Consider the following 27,188-nt stretch of genomic DNA (forward strand, 5'->3'; position numbering starts at 1 on the left):
GTTAACAGGAGTGTCCCTGCCTTGTGACTACTGACACACACAGTGCCTCTGAGCAGGAATCTAGGAGCCTACTTTCCCTCTGAGTGTGCTCAGACAACCTTGGACCTCACTGAGGTCTACAAATGCACCTGGTTGCTCTTTACTGTCTGCTGCTGTTGGAGGCTCTACCAGGAGAAGAAAAAAACAATACTGTCCTCTTCCTTCCATGTTCTTCATCTTCCTCTCTCAGCAGTGGCTCCAACTGGCAGTGTCTATAGGGAAGCTAGGAAAAGTAGCCTGGAGAGCTTAGTTGCCTGCTTTGAGGGGAAACATAGAGACAAGAGGCAAAAGAAACAACTCAGCACAATTTATTTTATTTTATCTTATAATTCTATTTCATTCTTACATTGATTCATTGAAATGATACCCACAAAGTGCCTTTGGCAGTGTTTTGCCCATTATATAGGCATATAAGAAATGTCAGTACCATAGGTGAAGGTCTTTTTAAAATCAATTTATACTTCTTGCCTTCTGAAACAAAGGAGACTAAATATAATTTAACTTTTTCTTGATGGCTCAAGGTTAACTTTAGAATATCAGCATTTACACTGGAACCACTGCCTTCAATGGTTTTGAGATGTAGCATGATGTTTGCCCCAATGCTAAGGATTCCACACTGCTATTATTTTAAGGTTTGTGTTGTCTGGTTTTCTTTCTCTATGCCTTACTGACAAGAAGTCAACAATAACTCTGTGTACTTTTCCGTGTATACCTCTTTTAGTAATATCCTTACAGCTCCTAATTTTTTACAATTTATTTCAATGACTTGTTATGTGTTCAGGAACCAAGATAACCAAATTTTCTAAAGTCAGATTTTACAAAGAGGAAATCTAAATGAATCCCTGTGAGGAGGGTTTTCCCCATGAGTAAGTGCACCTGTTCAGAGACCATTTTGTCTATTCTATCTTTTCCTCTATTTTCAAGAGCATGGTTGTTTGCTAAGTACCCTCCAGGTAGTTGAGATGTTAATGTAATATCATCGGCCAGCTAGCAACAACAGGCTAATTTGTGAATGGCCTGAAGTGTGTTCTGAATGATTCATCCCATAAAAAGATTCCATAATTGAGAGAAATAAATCCTTTCTCTTTACGAATACAATCATGGCCTCTTTTGCAAATTTACAAAAGTCTATTGTGCTTTGTAGATTATAAAAAGGAGATTATAGAATCAGGGAATCACACAAATATTTTATGCCTGTGTCTAGATATTATATTAAATAAATGTGTATGTGTCTATATACGTGTATACAAGTATATGTATACACACACACACACACACACACACACACACGTTATATATCACAGATTTTGCACACTGGCAGGGAAATAGGGAGTATCAGAAAATGGGCAAAACTGAGAAAGGAAATAGTTTTAATGACCCTAAATCTAATGATATCATCAAGGAAACTTTGACACATCCCTCTATTGCCCTACAGTAGGACATTATGACCTAGTACAATTAATTGTCCACATACTAAAATAACATATTACTTTTAACTCCTGCTTCTGTAATTCTTTCAGCCTTACATTTTGGATCTTCTTACATTTACAATCTTATGCCAAGTACTGAAAATAATTAGCTCCCATGAATAATGATTAAGATTAAGCTTTACTGACATCTCAAAGTTGCCTTTATCATGCTCTTATCTCTGAGTAGTTGTGGCAGCTGAAAGGGCATTATTGTACATTTAAAGCACTGAGGTAGAGTCCTTTAGGCCAGAATAAAACAGCTGATGAGTGACACAGTTGGGAGAAAGCCTAAATCTCTAGGAATCCATGTTTGAAATTCCTGGGAATTTTACTACTGGGAGAAACATAGAAAACAGTAATTTATATAGTAATGATAGTGAATTAGTTTTCTATCGCTGATATAAAAAACAGCCACATAGTAGCTTAAAACAAATTTATTTTCTTATAATTCAGTAGGTTAGTAGGGGCATAGAGAGACAGAGACAGAATCTGAAACAGGCTCCAAGCTCTGAACTGTCAGCACAGAGCCCAACACTGGGCTTGAACCCAGTAGCCATGAGATCATGACCTGAGCCAAAGTTGGACGCTTAACCAACTGAACCACCCAGGCGCCCCTCTTCAGCCTCTCTTCTATTTTTGAGACCTTTATGATCACATTGGGCCTACTTGGATAATCTAGAATAATCTCCCTATTGTAAGGTCAGCTGATTGAAAAACTTAATTACATAATTCCATCTGCAATCTCAAATCCCCTTTGCCTTTTAACTGATGTATTCCCAGGCTCTTTAGATTAGAATATGGCCATTTTGGGGAAACCATTATTCTTCCTGCCATAGACAATAAAGGTAACAATACATATAAATGCTCCCATAGTTTCATTTATTTGTCTCAAAAACCCTATCAGAAAGCATGTAGTTGCTCTATTTTGTAAGAGAGGAAATAATATCCTAGGGATTTTAGCTTCTATTGGTACATATTTTTAGGAATTATAAACACAAAGCCTTAGAATTATTTAAATTTTTATCTGAAAAAGAAAATTAATTAAAATTAAAAGGAAACTCTAGTATTTGCTTTTGGGAAAACCATAAAATGCCTAAAGTATGGGTTTAAAAAGCTTCAGTTTTGTGGAAAAGAGAAAGAAAAAAAAGGATACTAAAGACTTTGGATCCATTAAGAAGTAAATGAATATTATTTTAAATAGCCTTTGGGCATAGTAAAAAAAATTCTTATTCAACATTCTAAGACCTCCTGTGTCAATTATACTCCAATTTAAAAGAAAATCTCTAAAGTCTAAGAGTGGTTGAATGATATAGTTGCAAATGAATGAATCAACACTGACTCTAACCTGTTAAATAGCATATGCAATAATTTCATTTATAAACTATCTCCCCAGACCTCCCTTAACATCACTTAACCTCTTCAAGTCTCAGCTTCCATGTTAATAAAGCGATTTAGTACTTTTTACTTTACAAGGTGATAGTTAAGTAAAATGAGATAAGATGGGGAAATAATCTGGGACAAAGCAGGTGCTTAATAAACTGTAGCAATTGATAATATTTATTATCACATGTATTATTGCCACTTGCACAGGATCTAATGCTGAATCTTCTGGCTAATAAAGACAAGGTGGGACATGACATAACAGTACCCAATTTTCAGCTCAAACCATTTGTAATATATTTATATTTAATTTTTGAAAATATTTCTTGTATTTGAATTTATTTTGTTCCCTACAAGTTACTGAAACACGTTACTGGGTGGCACAGTAGGTTAAGCTTTGGACTTCGATTTAGGTCGTGACCTCATGGTTTGTGAGTTTGAGCCCCGGGTTGGGCTCTGAGGTGACAGCTTGGAGCCCAAGCCTGTTTTGGATTCTATATCTCCCTCTCTCTCTCTGCCCCTTACCCGCATGTTCTCTCTCTCTCCCTCTCCCTCTCTCTCTCTCTCTCTCTCTCTCTCTCTTCCTCCCCCTATATATATATCTCTCTCTCAAGAATATATAAACATTAAAAAAATTTTTAAAATAATAATTCACTGCAAGGATTCTCTCACATAGTGAATGCCTTTAGTACTCTGAAATATGGATTTTAAAAAATCAATTACTGGGGCACTGGGTGTCTCAGTTGGTAAAACATCCGACTCTTGGTTTTAGCTCAGGTCCTGGTCTCCCAATTTTGTGAGTTTGAGTGCCATGTCTAGCTCTGTGTTGACAGTGCGGAGCCTGCTTGGGATTCTCTTTCTCCATCTCTCTCTTCCCATCTGTCAATCAAGCTGTCTCTGCCTCTCTCAAAATAAATAAATACACTTTAATTTAAAAAATCAATTACTATTTAATGAAATGTATGAAGAAACAAATAGGACTCACAAGTGGATCCACTCTTCAACTCCAAGTTATCTTGACTTATAAATGATTTATTCTCTTACAGAGATAAGTATACCTGCATTCAATGTGTCAAACTGTATGAGTGTCTTAGAGTTTTTATCTATAAGATTTGGAGGTGACAATACTCTGCAGATGTAACAGTGCCAGGGGGCCAGTCCAGAGCCATCCAGTTGGGTGGGCTGAGAGACCTCAGGCTCACCACAGAAGTGCTCGTTGAACTCATATTAAATTTTAAAACTTTGTGGTGAATAGCTACAATTACCAGATAAAATTTGAACTACAGTAATGTGCTCTGGTGATACTGTAGTTCTAATAAATTTTTATCCAATAAATTATATATTTCTAAAATTATTATAAATTTCAGTCTTCCATTTGGTTTAAAATCAGAAAAGATGCAAAACATAACTTTTTAAAAAATGTTTGTTTATATGAATTATTTCTATAAGCATTTTTAATAATTTATGTAATTGTCAATTGTCCCATTACTTCTCCCAGATTAGGAGAGGTATAGATTAAATAATTCCATGAAAATTCAAGGATTTTTATATGTTAGAATACAGTATGTGGCTTATTTAGGTTTAGTTGGTTTTGTTAAAGAAATAAAGATTTAGTGTGGCTTTAAAGATAAACCCATATAAAATTAAAAGTATAGATTGTTAATAGTTTCTCATATGCTTTTATTTAATTTTGCTGAATATTTTTTCTTTTTAACTATGTAATGAAACCTTATGTGGATAATGAATTGATTTCTTTCTCATTAAGTTTAAGCAAGAAATTCCTGATTTATGTAGAATTCTTAGCTAAGAACATCATTAGAAATCATATATGAGAACCAATTCTATGCTTATACACATATACTACTTCTATTAACTGTAATATATTTTTTTAATTTCACTTAAAATTACCTAATGCTTAATTAAGATCAACTATGCACTGTTTCCCTAATTCAGCAATTAAAACAATCAATTTTGTGTTGACTTTAAATTGGTAAGAAATTCTAGATTAAAGTTACAGAAATTCCCAAAATTTAGAAGCACACACACAGACATGCATGCAAGTATTTGTGTATATGTATTAGTCTATACAACCTTCAAGAATTTTAAAATACAAAGTGATAGTAATAGATATACTTAATATTAAAGCCATGGATTAATGTAAAGACCCAAGGACATGGATTTTGTACAATCACATGGTTCCATGAAAGGAACATTGTGTAATGAAGCTGAAAATAAACAGTAGCAATAATGACCCGAAGGCACTGTTAGCCATATTGACTCACCATTGAGTGCTGTTCCTTGCCTTAACAGTGTGATTATCACCTTTACACTATGGGTATTGATATGAGGTGCCTATTAAAGTGGCCTGGGGAAATCCTATTGTCTGATCTTGTGTGATTGAGTTACACCAGGCCAATGTGATCCTAAATGATTTACCACATATTTCCACTTATTCCTCAGAACAACAGTGAGGTAGCTATTTCTACGAGGTAGTTATTTCTACCAATATTTAGAAGAAAGAGCAACCTTCAAAGAACTATAAAAATAAGAATGATAAAATTAATGCACTAAGAATAAGACAAATATGGATCAGACTCGGTCCCTTGCAGTATTATACCCAATAACATTAAGCTATTAAATGGGAGAAGAGAATTAAAATCAGAGTCTGTGGTGGTGTCAGTAACATCAAAACACATTTATTGTGCTTACATTTTGCCAGGAACAGTTTTAAGCTCAGTACAGTATATGAATTCACTTAACCATCAAAAGACCACTGTGTGGGAATTTTATTATTTTTCCCATTTTACACTGAAGAAACTAGAGAAAGGTTAAACAACTAGTCCAAAGTCACCCAAAGTAAGTGAGGAAATGAAAATTGCAGCTAAATTTGACTTAGATTCAAAGGCCATGGTTTTAATTGCATCTATTTTCTCTGGTAGATATGCCTGCCTAAACCTATCTCCAAATCCTCATTGTGCATTAGAACTGTTGTCTCCTTGTTAGAAATTCTGTTCTTCAATTTAAAAGAAAAATGCAAAGCAGTAAATATTTACTGAGCATCAGAGTGTCAAATAGAGAGTTCTGTAAAGTGTAGGGAGAAGGCCAGCACATTGCTTTGCTTCACAGTCCCTGCTTAGTAATTATTTGTTAATTGATTAGTGAGCATGCTACTCAATGGACTGACTGCGAAAACACCTTTGCGAGCTCAAAGAAAGGTAAAGAAATGTGCCATGCACATTAAACAACGACAAAAACGGTGAAACAAGTTCAGATCATTCTGAACTTGTTGGACATATTTTGCAATCTATTCATCAGTCTAGATGCATTAAACCTTGATGTGTTTCAGGAATCGTTTTTAAATATACATTGGTATCATGTACTATAGATGAGTCTATTACTAGGTTATTCTACCATTTATATTGCATACCAACTTTGGATGAGAAGGATATAAATGCATTATAAACATACTCTCAGATTAGGAATGTGAGCCCAATTTTATCAGTTTTGACAGGTTAATATGCTGAAAATGGTGGGGTACATTTTCAAAGCAGCATGCTCTAATGCAGTTCATGTTTATTTTAATGGTAGTTGCACAGTAAAATCACTACAAAACACTTTGAACACTTAGCCAACTGTGTCTACCCAACAAAAAGCAATATAATTGAACTAAAAAAGGAAAATAATTACTTAACCCTTAAATAATTACTTAGCCAAAAGGATGTTGTCTGGTTTTGTTTAATTTCAACATTCTTATGCTTTAGTAAAATATCACAAATAGGAACCACTATAAAACAATTTTTTATTTAACTATATATTTCATGTATCGTGATTCAAAAAGTACTGTATCTTGGGATAGTCAGTAAGCAGTATTGTCTAATAACCAATCAATCTTTGTTCTTTACAGTCAAAAAATTCTAATTAGTTGCAATTGTATTAATTACAACATCAAAAATCCAGTGGCACAAAATTGGGAGATTTTTACTTTATTAGGTGGCCTCTTTTCTCAAAAACTATTAACATCAGATCACAGACAAAATATGTTAATTTCACATTGGGCTTTAAAAATGGGTAGGACCACATCTCTAATTAATGATTCAAAAAATCATTTGCAGCTATTAGCCTATAAGGATATGTGCTGGTAGTTCTTTTCTTTCACTGCTTGCTGTGATACCATCAATTTAAAGTCTATCTCATATGGGAGATATATATATGTCACATAATTCATTGAGGACTGTCAAGTCTTTAAATTTTGCATTGCTGTGTACAATTATACGTGTCACAATTTGAAATAACATTCAGGCAGGGATTCTCTGAAACCTCTTTTAACTACCTGAGACCAATTATGAATTCTTTAACATCAGTGTTTGCCATAGTAGTAAGAGTTCCATTTTGTTATTCAACTTACGCAAAGTCTCTTTAAGAGACGTGCATGTGGCAATGGCCAGACCAAGCAGAAAAACAGAGAGGGAGAGACAGACAGAGAGAGAGAGAGAGAGAGAGAGAGAGAGAGAGAGAGAGAGATGCTGTGGGTGGTAGGGAACAGATGTTCTTCCAGCCACTCTTTGTCAGGAGGCAATACAATCTCTCTGTCTGAATTTTATCTTGATACTTAGAGAAATGATTGTGTCTTTGTACTCTTGCTGCACTTTCTAATGAGGATGTGAACATGCTTACAGATTTTAATTCACAAGTCCTTACAACACCTTTCTTTTGAAAGGAAGTGATAAACACCTTTCAGTTATTAAAAATTCAGTTGATTATAAAGTACATCAAAGGCTATCATGCATACTTATGGCAACAAAAATACCAGAAGGCTACATCACTCTCTCAATGGACATCTAACATGTCATTGAAGGGCACTAGGTCTTGGACACTGGGCAGTATGAATCAATGTGATTCTCCAAAAATTTACTGAACACTTACAAGGCCCTCTACAAAGTGTTACTATAAATTGTTTAATGAAATATATCTAATACTAAATGCATAGTAGTTATCAATATGTATTCTAATCCTATGCTCCTAGAAGTCATAGAGAAGTGTAGATGGGTGATGCATATACCCATGAGATGATCATGTAATATAGAAGAAAAATAACTGGGAAAAAAAATAAAACAAATGAATCACTGTGATATGTTGCAAGAGATGCAGCTAACTGCTAATAAACATAACTAGGTAATCTCTGTTCTGCCTCAAAGTAACAACATAAATGTGGGCAACAGTTATCAATACTGTTCTGAGTCTCAGTTTATTTATACTTTAAACATATCAGTATTACCAAATTTGAGATGCAATATAATGAATCACCATGTTATGGTTTTTGACAGGTTATCTAGCCCACCAAATCTCAGTTTCCTATCTATGTCAGGAAGTAGGATTAATAATTAATTGTTCCTACATCATCAGATTGCTGTGAGTACTAACTTAAGTTTTTTTACGCAAAGGGCCCAGGGCCTAGAAATCCACTTGTAGCAATTATTATCACTATCATAATTACATGTGCGCTCCAAGAAACACTAAGTTTGTTGAAGATATTTTGCTGCATGAAGTAATTAAACTTAGCTTTATTGAGGTATAATTAACAAATAAAATTATAAAATATTTAAAGTGTCTACATTGAATATATATTATATATTACATATTATATATATATGTATATATATATATATATAAAATTATAAAGGATTTCTTCCACCTAATTCTGTAACCTCACATATTTATTTATTTTCTTTGCTTGATGAGAATATTTAAGTTCCAGTCTCTTAGAATACATTTATTTCTAAAGGTAAACAGATAGTTCTACATTCAAAAAACTTTGAAATGCAACATTTTAAAACCAGATATTTTCCCCTCAGAACATCCAACATATTAGGCTTTTAATAAGCTAAAATCTCTAAATCTCCAAGGGAGAAATACAGCAATGTAGTACAGGCTTTTTTGAGCACAGAATCCTCATTTCAGAAAACAATGTGTAAGAAGAAACTTAGGCCAAAGACATTTTGGAAATATTGAAAAAGATGATCTCTGAACTAGTGGGGTTTTATGATATTAAGATCTCAAGCATTTCATATGAAACACCTTTCAGTATGCTGTTTCCTTTCACCATTCTGGAATAAATAACAATGAAACAAGGGGGCATGTATTTAGGACAGTTGTAAGATGGACCCAGCCTCCACCTGCAATTTCCCTGCATCAATTTCCCTAGTGGCATTTGGGTTTGGGAGGGCAGGTTTATTTCAGGTTTGGGTCTTCCTTTCCTGACATTTAGATTCCTCACTGAAGAATTGAGACTTAAATCTTGAAACCTTAGAGTACTCAAGCATAGGCCTTGAATTAAGTTTGAGGGTCACTTTACCAAACAGACTCTTCAGCCACGATGACTCTGTGACACATAACAATAATCAGTCATTATAGTAATCAATAGTGTCTTTTTCTCCCCTTTACCTTTTCTTTAAAAAGAAAATATTTACTTATTTTGAGAGAAAGAGAGAAAGTGGGGGAGTTGCAGAAAGAGAGGGAGAGAGAGAATCCCAAGCAGGCTCCACACTGTCAGCTCAGAGCACAATGCAGGGCTCAGTCCCATGAACCATGAGATCATGACCTGAGCTGAAACCAAGAATCCAATGTTAACCAACTGAACCACCCAGGCACCCCCCTTTACCTTTTCTTAATCGCTTAAAATATGCCTTAATGAAAACAAATATCTAGAATTACTTGGAGCTGATTATTTTTTTTCACCATACAAAATTATTAGAATATTATTGACTATATCTTGATGCTGTACCTTTCATGTCTGTGACTTAATTATTTTAAGAAACTAGAAGTTTGCAAGTCTTAATCCCCTTCACCTATTTTGCCTGTCTCCCCACCCCCTTCCCACTTGCAATCACCAGTTTGTTCTCTGCATTTGAGAGCCTGTTTTTTGTTTGTTTGTTCATTTGTTTTGTTGTTCTAGATTCTTACATATAAGTGAAATTATATGGTCTTTCTCTTTTGCTGTCTGACATCTTTCACTCAGCCTAATACTTTCTGGGTCTTTCCATGTTGTTGCAAATGGAAAGATCTCATTTTTTTATTTTATTTTATTTTTTGATTTACAACCAAATTAGTTAGCATATAATGCAACAATGATTTCAGGAGTAGATTCCTTAGTGTCCCTTACCCATTTAGCCCATCCCCCCTCACACAACCCCTCCAGTAACCCTCTGTTTGTTCTCCATATTTATGAGTCTCTTATGTTTTGCCCCCCTCCCTGTTTTTATATTATTTTTGTTTCCCTTCCCTTATGTTCATCTGTTTAGTCTATTAAAGTCCTCATATGAGTGAAGTCATATGATTTTTGTCTTTCTCTGACTAATTTCACTTAGCATAATACCCTCCAGTTCCATCCACATAGTTGTAAATGGCAAGATTTCATTCTTTTGGATTGCCGAGTAACACTCCATTGTATGTATATACCACATCTTCTTTATCCGTTCATTCATCCATCGATGGACATTTGGGCTGTTTCCATACTTTGGCTATTGTTGATAGTGCTGCTATAAACGTGGGGGTGCATGTGTCCCTTCGAAACAGCACACCTGTATCCCTTGGATAAATACCTAGTAGTGCAATTTCTGGGACCCAGCAATTGCAGTACTAGATATTTATCCAAGGAAAGATCTCATTTTTTTAATGGCTGTGTAACATTCTAATGTGTGTGTGTGTGTGTGTGTGTGTGCATGCGCACACACCGTATCTTCTTTATTCATTCATTTATCGATGGACTCCTGGGTTGCTTCCATATCTTGGTTATCATAAATAATGCTGCAATAAACATAGGGTACATGTATCTTTATGAGTTCGTTTTTTTGTTTTCTTTGAGTAAATATCCAGTAGTGGAATTACTGGTTCACGTATTTTTAAGTTTTTGAGAAAACTCCATACTGTTTTCCACAGTGGTTGCACCAATTTAGATTCCCACCAACAGTGCACAAAGATTCCCTTTTCTCTATATCTTCACCAACATGTGCTATTTCTTGCCTGTTTGATAGTAGGCATTCTGACTGGTGTGACATGATATCTCATTGTGGTTTTGAGTTCATTCCCCTGATGATTAGTATTGTTTAATATCTTTTCATGTGTCTGTTGGCCATATGCAAGTCTTCTTTGGAAAAATATCTATTCAGACCCTCTATTTTTTAACTGAAGTGTGTGTGTGTGTGTGTGTGTGTGTGTGTGTGTGTGTGTGTTGAGCTCTATAAGTTCTTTATATTAACTCCTTATTAATTCGCTGGTTATTTTACACTTATAATACAGTCACAAAATTCACGAATTACTTGTTCAAACTCTTTGCTACAGCAGTAAGTCCTGCCAGTGCTTCAAACAGCAATTCCTTAAGTTGTTTCAATTTTTTTCCAAACTATAATTTGAAGTTTATATTTACTTCACAAAATATATTTGCTTCAACAAGTAAATCAGTAGCCATTGCAATACAACCCCTCTCATTTGTAGATTTTATCCTGAATTTTCATTTTACTATTTGATATTTGCAATGAATTTTCCAATTCTGGTTCATCTGTACAAGGGACTGTAGTCAGCATATAACTGTCTTCAGTAGGTGTTGTTATATATATATATATATATATATATATATATATATATATATATATATAAATGAGCAAACTGCTACGAAAACTGATCAGAGCTTTCTTGGTGCCAGGCTATAGCTGCTTAAATTCATTTAAATCTTTCCAGTAATGTGGTAGGTGTTATTGTTATGGTCATTTAGAAACAAGGGATTCAAATACAGAAATTAAGTTACAAATCTAGGGGCAGCTGGGTGGCTCAGTGGGTTAAGTGTTAAATCTTGATATAGGTTCAGGTCGTGATCTCATGGTTCATGAGATCAAGCCCTGCTCTGGCTCTGTGCTGACAGTGCGGAGCTCTCTCTTCCTCCCTCTCTGCCACTCCCCTGCTCTTTCTCTCTCTCAAAATAAATAAACTTTTAAAAAAATTAAGAAAAAGTTAATCAAAGAGGATATTATCTTAGGTGGGCCAGCCTTAATCAGGTGAGCCTGTATAGAAGGTCTTTGAAGGAAAGATTTAAAGCAGCAAGGAATACGTCTCTATTGCTAATTTTGAAGGTTAGAATAGAGGAAAAGGTGGATGTGGAATGGCTGAGGAGAAAAAATACATACACACACACACACACACACACACACACACACACACACACACACCCTATATAGCATTTAGTGCAGATGACTAGGTTTCAGGACTCACAATCAGCTGTAGAAGGGGCACAGAGCTATAAGAGGAATTGGCACAGACAATTATGTTTTCAAATAACATAGCAAGCTAACAATAGCCACTCATGGAGAACTGACTAGCAACAGTTTTGTAACAACCTGGGCATTTTCAGGGTGGAGAGAACTGGGGTATTAAATGCCAAACAGTTTTCTCTTAAACCCTATGGACTATGTTCTGTTACCAGTTGATATTTTCAAGTTACTCTCCTTTTATTGGCAGTATACTTAATATATGAATGAGGCAGCAGGAACCCTAGTTTTCATACGACCTGCCTGTCTGGTTTTGCAATGTTTAATGTAGACCAAGTTACTCTGAGCAAGAAGTCACTACTAATTATTTTATTCGTATAGTGATAAATGAAAGAAAACCATGAATAAATGTTAATCTCAGCATTATTAATTATGAGGAGTGTAATGCTATAATTCATTTGTTTTTCATAAGTAATTTATTAAACATAATTCATCAAATTTGTAAACTCATTTCAACATGTGAAATCAAATTTTATTCTATAGTTTTCCATCTTTCTCAGTCTGGTGTTGGAACTTACTTGACAAAATATATCCCAAACTCAAATCACTAAAGCAGGAAGACACTTTAGGGTTTGGGAAAGAACTCTTTCTCTCTCTTGTTTTCTTCATTTTCTTTCTTTTTCTCCTCATGAAAAGACTGAGTATTAAAACTAATAAAAGTTTGCTCAAATAAGTGAATAGGAAAAACAAGAACAAAAGGAATACCTAAATTGGCACTGTTGATAACATTTAAAATTGGGGAGAAATTTTCATTATAAAAATTGTTTGAAGTATTTTTGTTTCATTTCCCTTCCTTCCCACCCTCTTCCTAAATATTCCCATCAACAATAAAAAAAAATTGAGGACATCAGTAAAGAAAGATTATCATCATTAGAAAAAAATCATGTGTTGTTTTTAATCCTTGCATTTCATGAATTTCTAGTTGCACATAAAAGAGGATTACTTGCATTCTTGTTATGTCATTTGTAACCCAATAAAGTTTTTCAATTAACATTAATTTTTGTACTAATTAAAAATATGCAATAGAAGGGTTAATCAAAACATTCTGGAAAACAACATCTATCCATTCAATCTTTAAAGAAATGTGTAACAAGCAGTTTGTCATACTCTGGCAAGCTAGCTAATGATTGGCTTCTGGTATACTAGGCTGTTATGAAGCTAATAGCACACTAAAAATCTTCTCTTCATGTACAAATTAATTGCATTCATATGCAATTCACATCGCTGTGACTTACTTTGCATTTTGATGCTTTTAGAAGTTTATGTGAAACTTCTTGCACCTTCTCCTTTTATGCATTCACAGCTTTGATTATCCATTCTGTAACCTGAATAAAGTGGAAGGCTGGAGTTCCTGGCAGCCAGCTGCCATCAACTTAAACTAATTTGGCAGAAAGCTAAAATGTTTAGTTAAATTATGGTTTCTATAATTGCCCAAAAGATTTTAAAAGGGGTTAGATTTTTTATTTCCTGTTTAAATACATACAAAGACTAGTCCCTTTGTTGTATACTAGTATGCTTTCCATGGAAAGTGATTTGTCTTCCTGCAGTGCTGCTGTTTCTGAGTTCTAAGGCTGAGAACATGGGATTTTAGACTCTATCTTTAATGTGTTTTCTCAATACAAATGGAGGTAGAGAATCACTTTACAAAGTGTTTCCAAAATTTGTTTTAAAATATATTTATAAAAATGTTCATAACTGGAACCTAAAAACCTGAATTTTCTGGATTTTTTCAACAATTAACTCATCCTTGTCAAAAGATAGGAAAAACGTCCTAGACCATCTCTGCAAGGCAACACATTTGCCTTCATAGTTGCGTTTTTGTCTCTAATAACAATAGTAACATCTAAACTCACGAAATCAGGCCTTAAATAATTAAGATCAGGTCTTTTAAACTCAGATGATTTTAAATTTAGAATAGATATGGAATCTTCTTTCCTTTGGGTTCTGAAACATCTAATTAGTTCTCTACTCATTTTATAATTAGAGGCAAAATGCTGTAACTTTCTTGTAGGACAGTTTCTCTTGCTACTGATCAAATCATTAGCAATATAACTTTAAAGAATTTGTGCTTTTTGTTAAAATTTAGTGTCAAAGTCCTAGATATGTCCAATTGATGATAAAATAACAAGGATTCAATGTTCATAAGCATTTGTAAAGATACATGGATCTTGATAAAAGAAGGATTTGCTTGTCTAGGCATTAATATTTGCCAAACAAAATTAGAAATAGGGTGCATTCAGCCACAAAATACAAACTGTTCCAAAGTGAACCTTATGTATCAACTCTTAAAGCCATCCAGAAGAGAAACATCCTATTTATTTTCCATACCTCTGACTGACAACTGAAATTTGGCCTGTTTACTTTCATGGAGGAAAGGATCTCAGGGAGGGCTAGAACAAGACAAAATTGCCTTTAATTAATTCCTCTTTCTTTTCATAATCCATCCAAAAACCACTGTTGGCCCCTTGTTCTTCATTAAACAGCTTGTGTGAGTCTGTTGTGGGTCAGAATAATGTAATAGCTTTGCTATTAGACAATGGTATGATTCCCACCATTATCCCTTACAGGGTCTGTAAACTTAATTAAGTTATTTAACCTCACTCAGCCTGATTTTGACTTCAAATCTACAAATCAGATAATGATCCCTAAAGCAGTGGGCTGTGAGGATAATTAAACAAAATGTTTGTATAATTCAGTTGCCCAAACCCTAGTACAGTCTCTATGTAGTTTACTTATAATTCACTAGTCATTTTCCTTTATGGGCCAGTTGAACATACTGTGGCTTTCTCCCATTTTTGTATCCTTGCAAGAAATCCTAAAAGGAAACAAGGAAAGGGATTCATTCATGACTAGGGCTTTAACGCTAGTGGTAATGTTAGGCTACCAAGTAGTAACATAACTTAACTTTGGACTTGGAGCCCTGTTTCACTACTGAACCAAGATCCTTTGTCTTCTATAGCTGGGCTCCCTGTGTTGCCCCACCAACTTCTAGGGTACTAATGACAAAGTCTGTCAACTTTGCTTCATGGCCTAGACCTCTCCTCCTGCCCAGTGGATAGGATAGCCTAGATTCAAATGTATTGAAGAGTCAAATGTAGTCTCATATTGGATTCTCTACTGATTTCTCTGGACACATGGGTCAAGGCGCAGAGTGCAGCCCATACTGCCAGCTGTTATATGTAGATATAGTGAGATTGTTTTGGCTTTATTTCAGGGGGCTTTTCTCCTTCTCTGCCACCTGGCCACCATTACCTCAACCCTAAAAACTCCAGTTATTAAAAGTTTTAAATCGCTTTCGGTGACCAACCTTTCCAAAGAAGAATCAGAAATTGTTGCTGGCTACCTATTTCTGACCAAGTATGTAACTATCACTGTGCAGATATATATATGTATACATATATAAAACTTTTATATTTTTATATTTATATTTTATATTATATATGCGTGTGTATGTGTGTATGTGTGTATGTGTGTGTGTGTATATATATATATGTATATGTATATATATGTATATATATATATATATATATATATATATATATATATATGAAATTTTTTTCCCCATGGTGCTCTAAAGAATTGATCAGAAGGGGCAGGGAGTAGAGAAGGTCCACATCCTGGTCTACTAGAATCTCAGTTTTTACTCAACAGAGCCCTGCCCCACATTTTATATATAAAGTTCCTGGAACACAGTAGATATTTAATATATTATTTAATACATTTTGTTTTCTTATCTTCCATGCACCAGTGTGCAGACTCCACATTCCAAATCTATCCATCTTATTCTCCCTTGCAGCTTGGCCACCCCAAACCCAACTTCTTAACTGTTAGGCTTCTGAAAATCAGGGAAACACTGCACTAAAAAAATTAAGAGATGGTGAGCCAAGATATATTCCCATTCCTGGACTCTAAATTCTTTAACTTATAACTCTACTCACTCAAAAGGAAGAATTTGAGAACTTGTTGCAGGCTACATGTTTTTGAGGTTTCTTTGGGAAAAGACTTAATCTCATGTCTCTCACATCACGGCATGCAAGAAACTCTATTCTCTACCTGAAAATAAAGTCTCTGAACGAGAAGGTATCTTAATGGCTGAAACATAGAATTAAGGACAAAGTAGATGACAATGTCAAAATGGAAAGTAATATGTAGTTGGTTACTTAGAGCTCCTTTTGTCTGATTTGTTCCCTACTGTTTCCATGAGCAACCAAGAAGATACCCTATTTTATCCCTCTCTCCAACCCATGCTGAGCTTTACTTGGTAAATATGAGTTGGCTCTTGCCAAAGTCTGTATATTATCTTGCACTAGCCCCACATATCCATCCCAATATCCTGACACATGGACCTACATATAGTCTCTATTTTTCTCTACAAGATTGGAGGCCTTCATTATTTTTGCATGTGTTACATGGAATCCTGTCACTCAATTCTGTTGTTCCTGAAAAACTTCAAATCTAAAGAGTGTCCATAATGAAATTGAAAGCATATCCAAATATACCTGATGTTTTCAAAGGCATCTTAAATCTGTAAAAACATTAAAATAATATAATCTACGTTTTCAGACTTTATCATTTATGACATATATATGCATTCAGATATATGTATATATACACGTGTGTTATATATTCATTTGCATATATTGTTTCTATACATATATATAAATCTGTACATATATAATGGTATAAATAAGCATATTATAAATATAAAACATTTAATTGGATATATATGTAGACATGTGAGTATATATATGTATGTATATACATGCACATATGTGTATATAGATATATGTATATTATTGACCATATGTAGATATGTATAATGGTATATATAGAAAGGTGTTAGTATGTATATGTGTGTGGAGGACAATGTGTGTCTGTGCCTATTCACATAGATAAAAAGATAAAGATATAATCTATGCTGTAGGTCATTTCCAAAGCTCTTGAGGCAGTAGTTCTCAACTGGGGGCAATTTTGCCTCTCAGTGGACATTTTGGCAATATTAAGACATCTGTGTTTGTTGCAAATGAGAGTGAGGGGCTGCTACTGGCATCTACTGGATAGAGGTCAGGAATTTGTTACTATGTATATTATGTACAGGATAGTCCCATAGCAAAGAGTTATCTGGCCAAAACTTCAACCATATAGAGGTTGAGAAACTTTGAGTTACAGGTTTCTTTGCAAATAGTGTACATAATAGAAAATCCCAGTGCCCCCTGTATCTCCAGGGTTAGATTAGTATGATAGCACACATTTAGCTGTAGGCTATATTCTGCCTACAGTTTATAATCACTTACATCAACTGACATAACTTTTCACAACTTGTACTCAGCTCACCATCACCTGAGAATGACGATGGTTGATTATTTGGCATTAGACACCAACACTTTGTGCAGGAATAGAAGGCTACATGGCTTTTCTTGATCCATAACTGAAGATACCACCTCAAGGATAAACATTAATCATCAGATGCAATCATGCTGCTCTCTGCCTCATGCATTGTGCTATCTTAATTATGACTCCTTTTTTTTGACAATAAGGTTAAAAATATTAAGCAAGTTCACTTGAGAACACATGTTCTTCCTTCTAGTGAGCATTTAACAATTACTTGATTGAAGATCTGAGCTGTAGGTAGCTATAATTTTGCAGATTCGTTATATTATTTCTGGCTTACTTAAGTGTTGACTCATTTTGTACTGTCTGAGAGCTGAAAAGAAATCGTTGGGGAAAGCCTAAAAATACCTTTGAGTTTTCCTTGTGTTGCTTCAATTTTATTTCTTTAATGTACAATCAAAATCATGTTCTATGCACATAAGGAATCTCAAAATCTCTCAAAAGGAGGGAAGCCTTCTTTTCCCTCCGTGCTGTCAGACTTTGTGTCATTTGATAATATACATGAGTAGGTTTAATACTCAATCATTTCCCAAATCTAATTTGACTGTCGAATGGGGTTTAATTTACATCATGATACAATTTCTCACACCAGAAAGCATAGTAACCCTTCTTTTCTGAGGTTAATGGTGATCTAGCTTAAAGCCTAAAAGATAATTACAAGGAATGTGCTTCAGGTGACAGAGTAGTTTTGACAATCCAAGACTATTGATAGCTTTTTAATTATACTTCTTTCCACCATAGAGACTGGATGCTTTATGCCAAATAGTTTAAAGGCCTGCCTTTGTGCTTTTCAAATTAATCCCCATTGTAATCAATATTTTTAAGCTACTGATACTCTAGGTGCCTGAAACTTCACTCCACCATTCTACAACTCCTGAAATGAAATGAAAGTCTTGGGTTATTAATTTTCCTAATCCATGAAATATAAAAGAGTATCAACCAAGAAATACACAAATATACTTTGACTCTCTTTGTCTTCTTTATTCATTTCATATTTTGTGACATTTAACAATTTTTGAATTTCAGGAATTGTTTTGTTTTGTTTTAGGTGAAAATTTGTCAGCAGAGAAGGTCGGATTCCAAGAAAAGATGAAAGTCTAGGATTTAGTAAACCAGAAGGAAAACACAGCAAAACAAAGCAAAACAAAAAAAACAAATGTATTTTATGCAGAATCACTTATCCTTCTGCAAATACCTGTACATTTTTCTAAAACATATTTAACTATTAAATAATAGAAAAAAGATGAAGAAAGGTCAATTTCTTGAGGTCAAAAGGTCAAGAAAGACAATTTATTATTGTCTTTATCTTTAAGTCTAAATTAATCAATTTTTCCTCAAGGTTTTATTTAAGTTCCAGTTAGTTAACATACAGCATAATAATATAACTTCAGGTGTAGAATTTAGTTACTTATCACTTACATATAATACCCAGTGCTCATCACAAGTGTCCTCCTTAGTACCCATCACCCATTTAACCCATCCCCATGCCCACCTCCCCTCCATCAGCCCTCAGTTTGCTCTTATAGCTAACAGTCTGTTTTATGGTTTGCCTCTTTTTTTCCCCTGTGTTAATCCATTTTGTTTCTTAAATTCCACATATGAGTGATATCATATGGTATTTGTCTCTCTCTGGCTTATTTCATTTAGCATAATACCCTCTAGCTCCATCCACGTCATTGCAAATGACAAGATTTTATACTTTTTAATGGCTGAGCAATATTTCATTGTACACACACACACACACACACACACACACACACACACACACATATTTTCTTTATCCAGTCATCAGTCAATGGACATTTGGGGTCTTTCCATAATTTGGCTATTGTTGATAATGCTGCTATAAACATTGGGGTGCATGTTTCCCTTCAAATTAGTATTTTTGTATCCTTTGAGTAAATACCTAGTAGTGCAAATGCTGAGTTGTAGGGTAGTTCTATTTTTAACTTTTTGAAGAAACTCCATGCTGTTTTCCAGAGTGGCTGCACCAGTTTGCATTCCCACCAATAGTAAAAGGGGGTTCCCCTTTCTCTGCATCCTCACTAATACCCATTCTTTCCTGTGTTGTTAATTTTAGTCATTCTGACAGGTATGAGGTGGTATCTCATTGTAGTTTTGATTTGCATTTCCCTGATGATGAGTGATATTGAGCATCTTCTCATGTGTGTCCTAGCCATCTATATGTCTTCTTTGGAAAAATGTCTATTCATGTATTTTACACATTTTTAACTGGACTATTTGTTTTTTGGGTGTTGAGTTTGATAAGTTCTTTATAGATTTTGGATACTAACCTTTTATCAGGTATGTCATTTGCAAATATCTTCTCCCTTTCTGAAGGTTGCCTTTTAATTTTGTTGATTGTTTCCTTCACTGTGCAGAAACTTTTATCTTGATTAAGTCCCAACAGTTCATTTTTGCTCGTTTCCCTTGCCTAAGGAGACATATCTAGTAAGAAGTTGCTATAGCTGATGTCAAAGAGGTTATTGCCTATATTCTCCTCTACACATTTAATATAATCCCTATCAAAATACCATCAGCATTTTTCACAGAGCTAGAAAAAACAATCCTAAAATTTGTATGGAACCACACAAGACCCCAAATAGCCAAAGCAATCTTAAAAAAGCAAAGCAAAACCAGAGGCATCACAATTCCAGACTTCAAGTTATGTGACAAACCTATAGTGATCAAGACAGTATGGTCCTGGCATAAAAACAAACGCATAGATCAGTGAAACAGAACAGAAAACCTAGAAATGAACCAACAACTATACAGTCAACTAATCTTTAACAAAACAGAAAAGAATATTCAATGGAAAAAAGTCTCTTCAACAAATGATGTTGATGAAACTGGACAGCAGCATGCCAAAGAATGAAACTGGACCACTTTGTTATGCCATACACAAAAATAAATTCAAAATAGATAAAAGACCTGAATGTGAGACAGGAAACCATCAAAATCCTAGAGGAGAATAAATTGATCAAATTGTTACAGCTTATTTTTCAAATTCGGTAAGCCTGATTATTTTGACATAAATTTAGTTCTATTTTTTTAAGTTGATATTATTCACACAAAGTCAAACATCTGTATGGAAACTGAAAATTTTAGTCACATATCCAGATGTTTGACTATATTAAATGAATTTTTACTTCATATTCTCATTTTGTCAAGATTATATTCTTCATTTCATAAATTACATTCTTAGCACTCAAGTCTTCATGCAGGGTCAAATTATGATCTCATAGATCAGATATATATTCTTTGTGGTTTTTATAAAGAAATTGAATTGCAACCTAGTCCTCATTAGACTATGACAATAACAGTCATAATATTTAGAGCTTTAGGGAGACTACTTATTTCAGCACTATCATTTAACAGAAAAGAAAAATGATGCCATAGATATCAAATGTCATGTTCAAGATCACACAGTTATTTAGTGACAAAACTTAATGAAGTATGGTTTTCTGGTTTAGTTTAAGTATTCCACCATACCATTCAAATTCATAAAACTATTATTTATTTCCTTTCCTGTAATTGGAATTCACAATCCGCTTTTAGAAATTAAATGGATAAGATAAACAGAATTTTCAGATTTTACAAAGACAAGTAAAATCAATAGAGTTTCTACCATAGTGGATCAAACATTTTTCTGTGTTAACAGTCAACAAGATCCCTAATCTGTAAAGTCTTTAATTTCTCTAGGCATCAACCTTTCATTAGTAAAATGAAGCTAAATTTGGGGAGGATTATATAATATGGTATCTACAATGTGGTTTTTAGCGTGTCTATTGAGTGGAGGCAATTAGGAAAGACTGAGGTTGGAAAATTCTCGGCATATTTAAATAAAAAAACCAGAATGGATGCATAATATACATATTTTTATTAAGTACCTACTATGTGCCAATCGCTATGCTCATGCTGAGGATAAAAACACTAAAAAAATAAATTGTTCAGTTCATTTAACCAATATGGCTGAAAATAGGATTCAAAATCATTACTATTTTCTTTTTCTTTTTTAAAAATTATTGTATTGTGTTGTATTGTATTTTTTACATAGAGAGAGAGCACAAGCAGGGGACAGTCGGGGGGGGGGGGGGGGGCGGGGAGAATCCCAAGCAGGCTCCACACTCAGTACAGAGCCCAACACAGAGCTAGATTCCACCATCCTGGGATCATGACCTGAGCTGAAATCGAGTTAGTCACTTAATTGACTGAACCACCCAGGTGCCCCTTTTTTTCTTTTCCTTTCAATAAGATAAGACTGGAATAAGACTAGACAGGTGGGAAAGGTATAGTCTGGAAGTCCTTAAAACTAGCAATGGTAAACCATTAAATACTTTTAAGAAAAAAAAAAAGCTCTGAGACGCAGACTAGTATAGAAAGATTATTATGGATGATGGTATCTAATCTACAAAAAAAAATTACCTTGCTGATAATAGGAAAAGATGTAATAGAATTTTATAAAAGAGTCAGGACAGAGAGGGAACTAACACACATCTATCAATAAGAACTTTACAGGCATTTAGCATACACCAATGGATAAAAAAGTATAGGAACTTTTTTAGACATGCAGTATCACACCCATTTTACAGAATATATTACAACAAATAGCTTGAAGGTGAAGGAAAGAGAGAGTTATGAAAACATTTTAAGAAAAAATACTTGATGGCTGGTTAATAAGGGAGGAACTAACTATCTCAGAGATTATTATTTATCATGTAAATGGATTATTTTAGGAATATTAATTGCAATTAAAAAAAACATGACTAGAAAGATCTGGAATGCCAGGTAGGTAGAAGAAGTTGAAATAGAAAAGATGATGAAATATATTTGCATTTTTGATGGCCTTGGTCTGGAATTCTAATTAGCACCTATTTAGTAGCATGTTTTTAGAAACGAACTACTGAATCATGAATGATGATAAGGAAATTATTATTGAAAACACATTTTTAGAGTCAATTTCAAGAAATAGTTGAAACTCTGAAAATGAATACCTCAGAAAAGGAAAAGGCATGTCAAGTTAGAAGCTGTTGTCAAAAAATTTAAATGTCCAATTTTACATGAGAATAAGAGGAAACAAAAAAGGAGATGGTACAAAGCATAAAACCAGGTTAGAGCAGTCTCACAAAAAACTTTTAAACAAGTGGATGGTTAACTGTCAAATACTGGAAGCACATAGAGTACAATGAAAACTGACAGTCGCTAGATTTGGCCAATGTGTGGTCATAGTTTCCACCACATGTCCATGGTGAAATTTGGAGAGAGAGAAGGACAAGTTAAAGGTAAATAAAAAGAAATCAAAAAATTCTATGAATATTTATTGCCTAGTTTTTTTTTTTTGGGGGGGGGGCTAAATGTTTTCCTAAAGAAAATTATAGTAATGAAAGATAAAGTTTTTTGTTTTGTATGTTTGTTTTTTGAGATATAATTGTTTATAATTGTTTTCTTATGGCAAAACAAAAATGTTAGCAACCATAAATGACTTCTTAAAGTTTCTTTTATAAATATTACTGTCGGTGGAGTTCTAAAGTACATGACTCAAAAAGAATATTGCCCTTATGAAAAAACAGTTATGGATCTAAATGCAAGAAGACAGTATCTAGATGAGGTGGCTGGGCTCCTCTAAAGGTTTGTGAAAAATAAAAAAAAAAGTAGAGAAGAATATTAAATATTAAAAATATGAAAACTAGTCAATAGATACTTAAAAGAGTTAACAAGAAGTGATGTAAAGATAAAAGAAATATTAGCCTTAGAAAGATTGGCACTTAATCCTCTGAGACCGAAATTTGATGAAATTGATGCCATAACTTAGTGTATATCTTTGTCTTTCCACAAGGTAGTTCACTTTAGTTAACATTTACATGGAAATATTAGAACATAATGTGAATATTACTTAAAATGAGAATTAAGCCTATATTCATCAATATATTTATATAACAAATATCAAATGATAATCAAAGATGTATTAAGTGATAAGCCATTCGTTCTCAGTATTACAATACACACTACGTTCTAGATTTATGTGATTTTAAATGAGGCAATTCCTCACTTTTTGTCATTTTTCAATCTTCAACTTTCCCCATCTTGTAACAGCCTGACACAGGGTAGGTACTCAGTAAATATTGTGTTGAATTATAGAAAAATATTTGTAAATTGTTTGGTGTGAATAAACATTTTTTCTCTTTGTGCTCATCTATTTATTTACATGCTTTTATCATTTTTTTAGTGTTTTCATAGCTATTCTAACTTCAAAGCATGAACACAAGATAGCGGGGTCTTGCATTTCAATGCTCTATCATTTGTAGTCTAAATAATTATGTGCTATACATAAGATTTCCTCTGCCTTGGTGTGAAAAAGTTAATACCCTTTATGTGGCTAGAATGAGTTATCAACTAGTATTTATGTGTTTTACAACAAATTGTTTGTCACCTTCTCTGATTAAATGTGCCTATAATAACATTATTGTCATCATTCTTCTTAAGTTGCAGTTGATATTTAAATCATGCTGTCTCCTTTTCCTGGAATAGCCATGCCATTTTCTAAATAAATATCTCCCTTCAGGTGGAAATGAATAACCAAAAGTCAGCCATATTAGGATCTAGACAGACTCAAACTTTATAACATATGATGGAAGTATAAATTGCAGTCAATCCATTTGTAATAACTCCCTTTACAGAACATAATGTTATTCAAAATTATAAAAAAGAATTTACTGTAGAATTTTTCTGTGGTTCATTTTATAACTTTTATTTTTCTTATATTGTATATTTTAATCTTTAGATTGCTTCTCCAAGAATGAAATCCAACCCACATTTAATGAAGCTGTTTTTGTCTAAGTTTATCCAGTTTAAGTTGAAAATAAATGCATCAATCCTGACATAAAATAATTCTTTTTTTGTTGTTTTTTCAACGTTTATTTATTTTTGGGACAGAGAGAGACAGAGCATGAACGGGGGAGGAGCAGAGAGAGAGGGAGACACAGAATCGGAAAGAGGCTCCAGGCTCTGAGCCATCAGCCCAGAGCCCGACGCGGGGCTCGAACTCACGGACCGCGAGATCGTGACCTGGCTGAAGTCGGATGCTTAACCGACTGCGCCACCCAGGCGCCCCAAAATAATTCTTTTTTTTAAGCCACAAAGTCTACACAAATCAGACTTTTATCCTTCTCGAAAATGTGCACATGTCCAGAAAGATTAAGTCAAATGTAGAATTGAATAATTGCTGAATTAGTATTTCTATCTAATGAAATTCTAAGCCTGAGTCACACTTTTTGCCTCAGAAGCCAGATTTGGAGCTTTCACTATCAAGATAAATGCCTAAATTCTCCACCTCACATCACTTTCCAGATATATATGCCTTATACATGTATACTAATTGTAAAAATCTGGAATTTAATTAAAAAGCACAGTAAAATTCAAATTAAGTTATAGTTTTAGATTACATATTCCTGGGAATGTTACAACCCTCATATTGCTGGCTTTTCAGTGCTTTGCAGAAAAGCTTTATTAAAAAGGCTTTAAAGTGAAATTAATTTAAGTTTAAATTGTCACTTACAGAACTCTTCCAGCTAGCCTGAAGCAAAATTACATCTAATTCAAAATTAAAATAAAAGATTTTAGCCCTCTCAAATCTTTTAACTGGTACTAACCCTTATTTCATTTTTAATTTCCACAATCCACAGAGAAATTAACCATATTGTATAGACTAACAGTTAGTCTAAATTATTGAAGAGGAATGCAAGTGTATGATTATGTGTGTAACTACATATGTTAATTCAATAGTTTAGTAGTAGAAGGAAAAATAAGGTAAATTCACTAATACAAGATAACTTTGAGGAGTTCTTTGACTCCTCATTTTCACTCACAGTGCACATCCCATCTGTCAGAAAACTGTTTTGCCTTATCTTCCATTTTTAAACACAAAGTGACTACTTTGTGTCACTTCAATGCTACTACTCAGTTGGAGTCACTACTGTCACTTTCCTGTTTGTTACAGTACATTCCAACTGGACTCCTGTTTCTATCCTTCCCCACTATAGTCTGTCTCAAAACAGGATCCAGAACAATGCTTCATAAACCTACTTGAGATCTTGGTGCTCAGCTGCTCAAAATCTCCAATAGCTTCCACCTTACTAGCGTAAAAGCAGAGCCTTGCATTGCCAGCAAAGCTCTATAACATCTGACCCAGGATAACTCCCGGACTTCTACCTACTCCCCTCCTAGATCACTATGCCCTAGTTCAATGCCCACCTCAGAATGCTTTCTATGGCTGCTCCTACCTCCAGTGCTCCTCTCCAAATATTCACAACCCTCCAGATCCCTGCTCAAATGTCACCTTTTCATTGAGGTATTCCTGGAACATCGGATTTAAAATTGTAATTGCCCCCATTGCCAAAATCTCCACTCGCTTTTCCCTTGCTTTATTTTTCCCACAGCCATTATACCTTTCTAAAATATGTAATTTATTATGTACCATGTTTATTGACTGTCTCACCACATTAGAATATAGTCCCCAAGAGAGCAAATACTTTTGTTTTGTTTTGCTAACTGATGTATCCCCAGCACCTACACAATTGCCTGGCATACAGCCCATCAAGAATAGGTAGGTACAGTCAAAGGGCTACAGTGGGTCACAGGAGTAAATGGTCATAAACAGTTTTTTAAATGTGTAGAAAGAATGTGACATTTGACATAAAGCCTGAAGGATGACAGAAAAGCATAATAGGTAGGGAAAACCCAAAGCATGCTCAGAAGTGTCTAGTTCCCCCAGAACTGGAGGATGCCAAAGGGAGTTTTGGAAGATGACAGAGACATATTGAAAGTATTTGGTATAAGGTCTTGAATGCCAAGGATGAGAGCTTATACTTCATATATATATTTGTTTTATTTTTTCCCCTTATGATACTCTATAAGATAGCATTCTCATAGGTTCAGGCTACTAAGCTGGTAAAACTATTCAGAATAAAACTGGGGCTACAAAAGTATTTGCTATCAAATCATACCATCTCCTGAATCATTGCATGTTTTCTGCCATTTGCTGGCTCAACTTTATTTTGTGCTTCTATCCACAGAGAATGTTCAGTGAGTAACTTAGCTAATTAGAACTTATTTTGAGCCTTTGCATGAAATAGAAAAACTTAAAAAAATAAATAAAAAATAAGCCTTCCCAGTGTGTGAATTTTTGGTTTATGGTGTAGGTTTAATTAGAATTGGATTAGAATCAAGATCAAGGGTGGTCATACATCTTCTAATTAATTTCAGGATTTAGCATCTGAGCTCTTCTGCAAGTTCAGGTCAATTTTACTTTCTCGCTCTCTTGATTCTTGCTAGAAAAGCAAAGCAGCTAGTAAATGTTCATTCTAGACACTAATTGCAAAGTTGCAAAATCTACTTCCGTGAGTGACAGTAAGTACATCTGGCATCACAAAATAAAGCTTTCTCATTTCATTCCAATAAAAAGTGATTGAATATCAATATCATAGTAAATGTTAGACTCACATTAACTTAGGTGAAAAAACAAACCAGCAAACGTTTGACAATGCAGAAAACACATGTTCTTCTTTATAAGTCTTTAATACTTGGTATTCTTATA

The 27,188-nt window shown here is 34.1% G+C and overlaps 1 protein-coding gene across 1 annotated transcript in view; it reads right to left on the reverse strand.

The window, feature by feature from the left end:
* LRP1B (LDL receptor related protein 1B) overlaps positions 1 to 27,188 on the reverse strand; it is a 1,940,511-nt gene that overhangs the window by 1,748,127 nt on the left and 165,196 nt on the right. The window lies entirely within an intron of this gene.

This window comes from Felis catus, chromosome C1 (genome assembly GCF_018350175.1).
Source record: "Felis catus isolate Fca126 chromosome C1, F.catus_Fca126_mat1.0, whole genome shotgun sequence".
In the NCBI taxonomy this organism is placed as follows: domain Eukaryota; kingdom Metazoa; phylum Chordata; class Mammalia; order Carnivora; family Felidae; genus Felis; species Felis catus.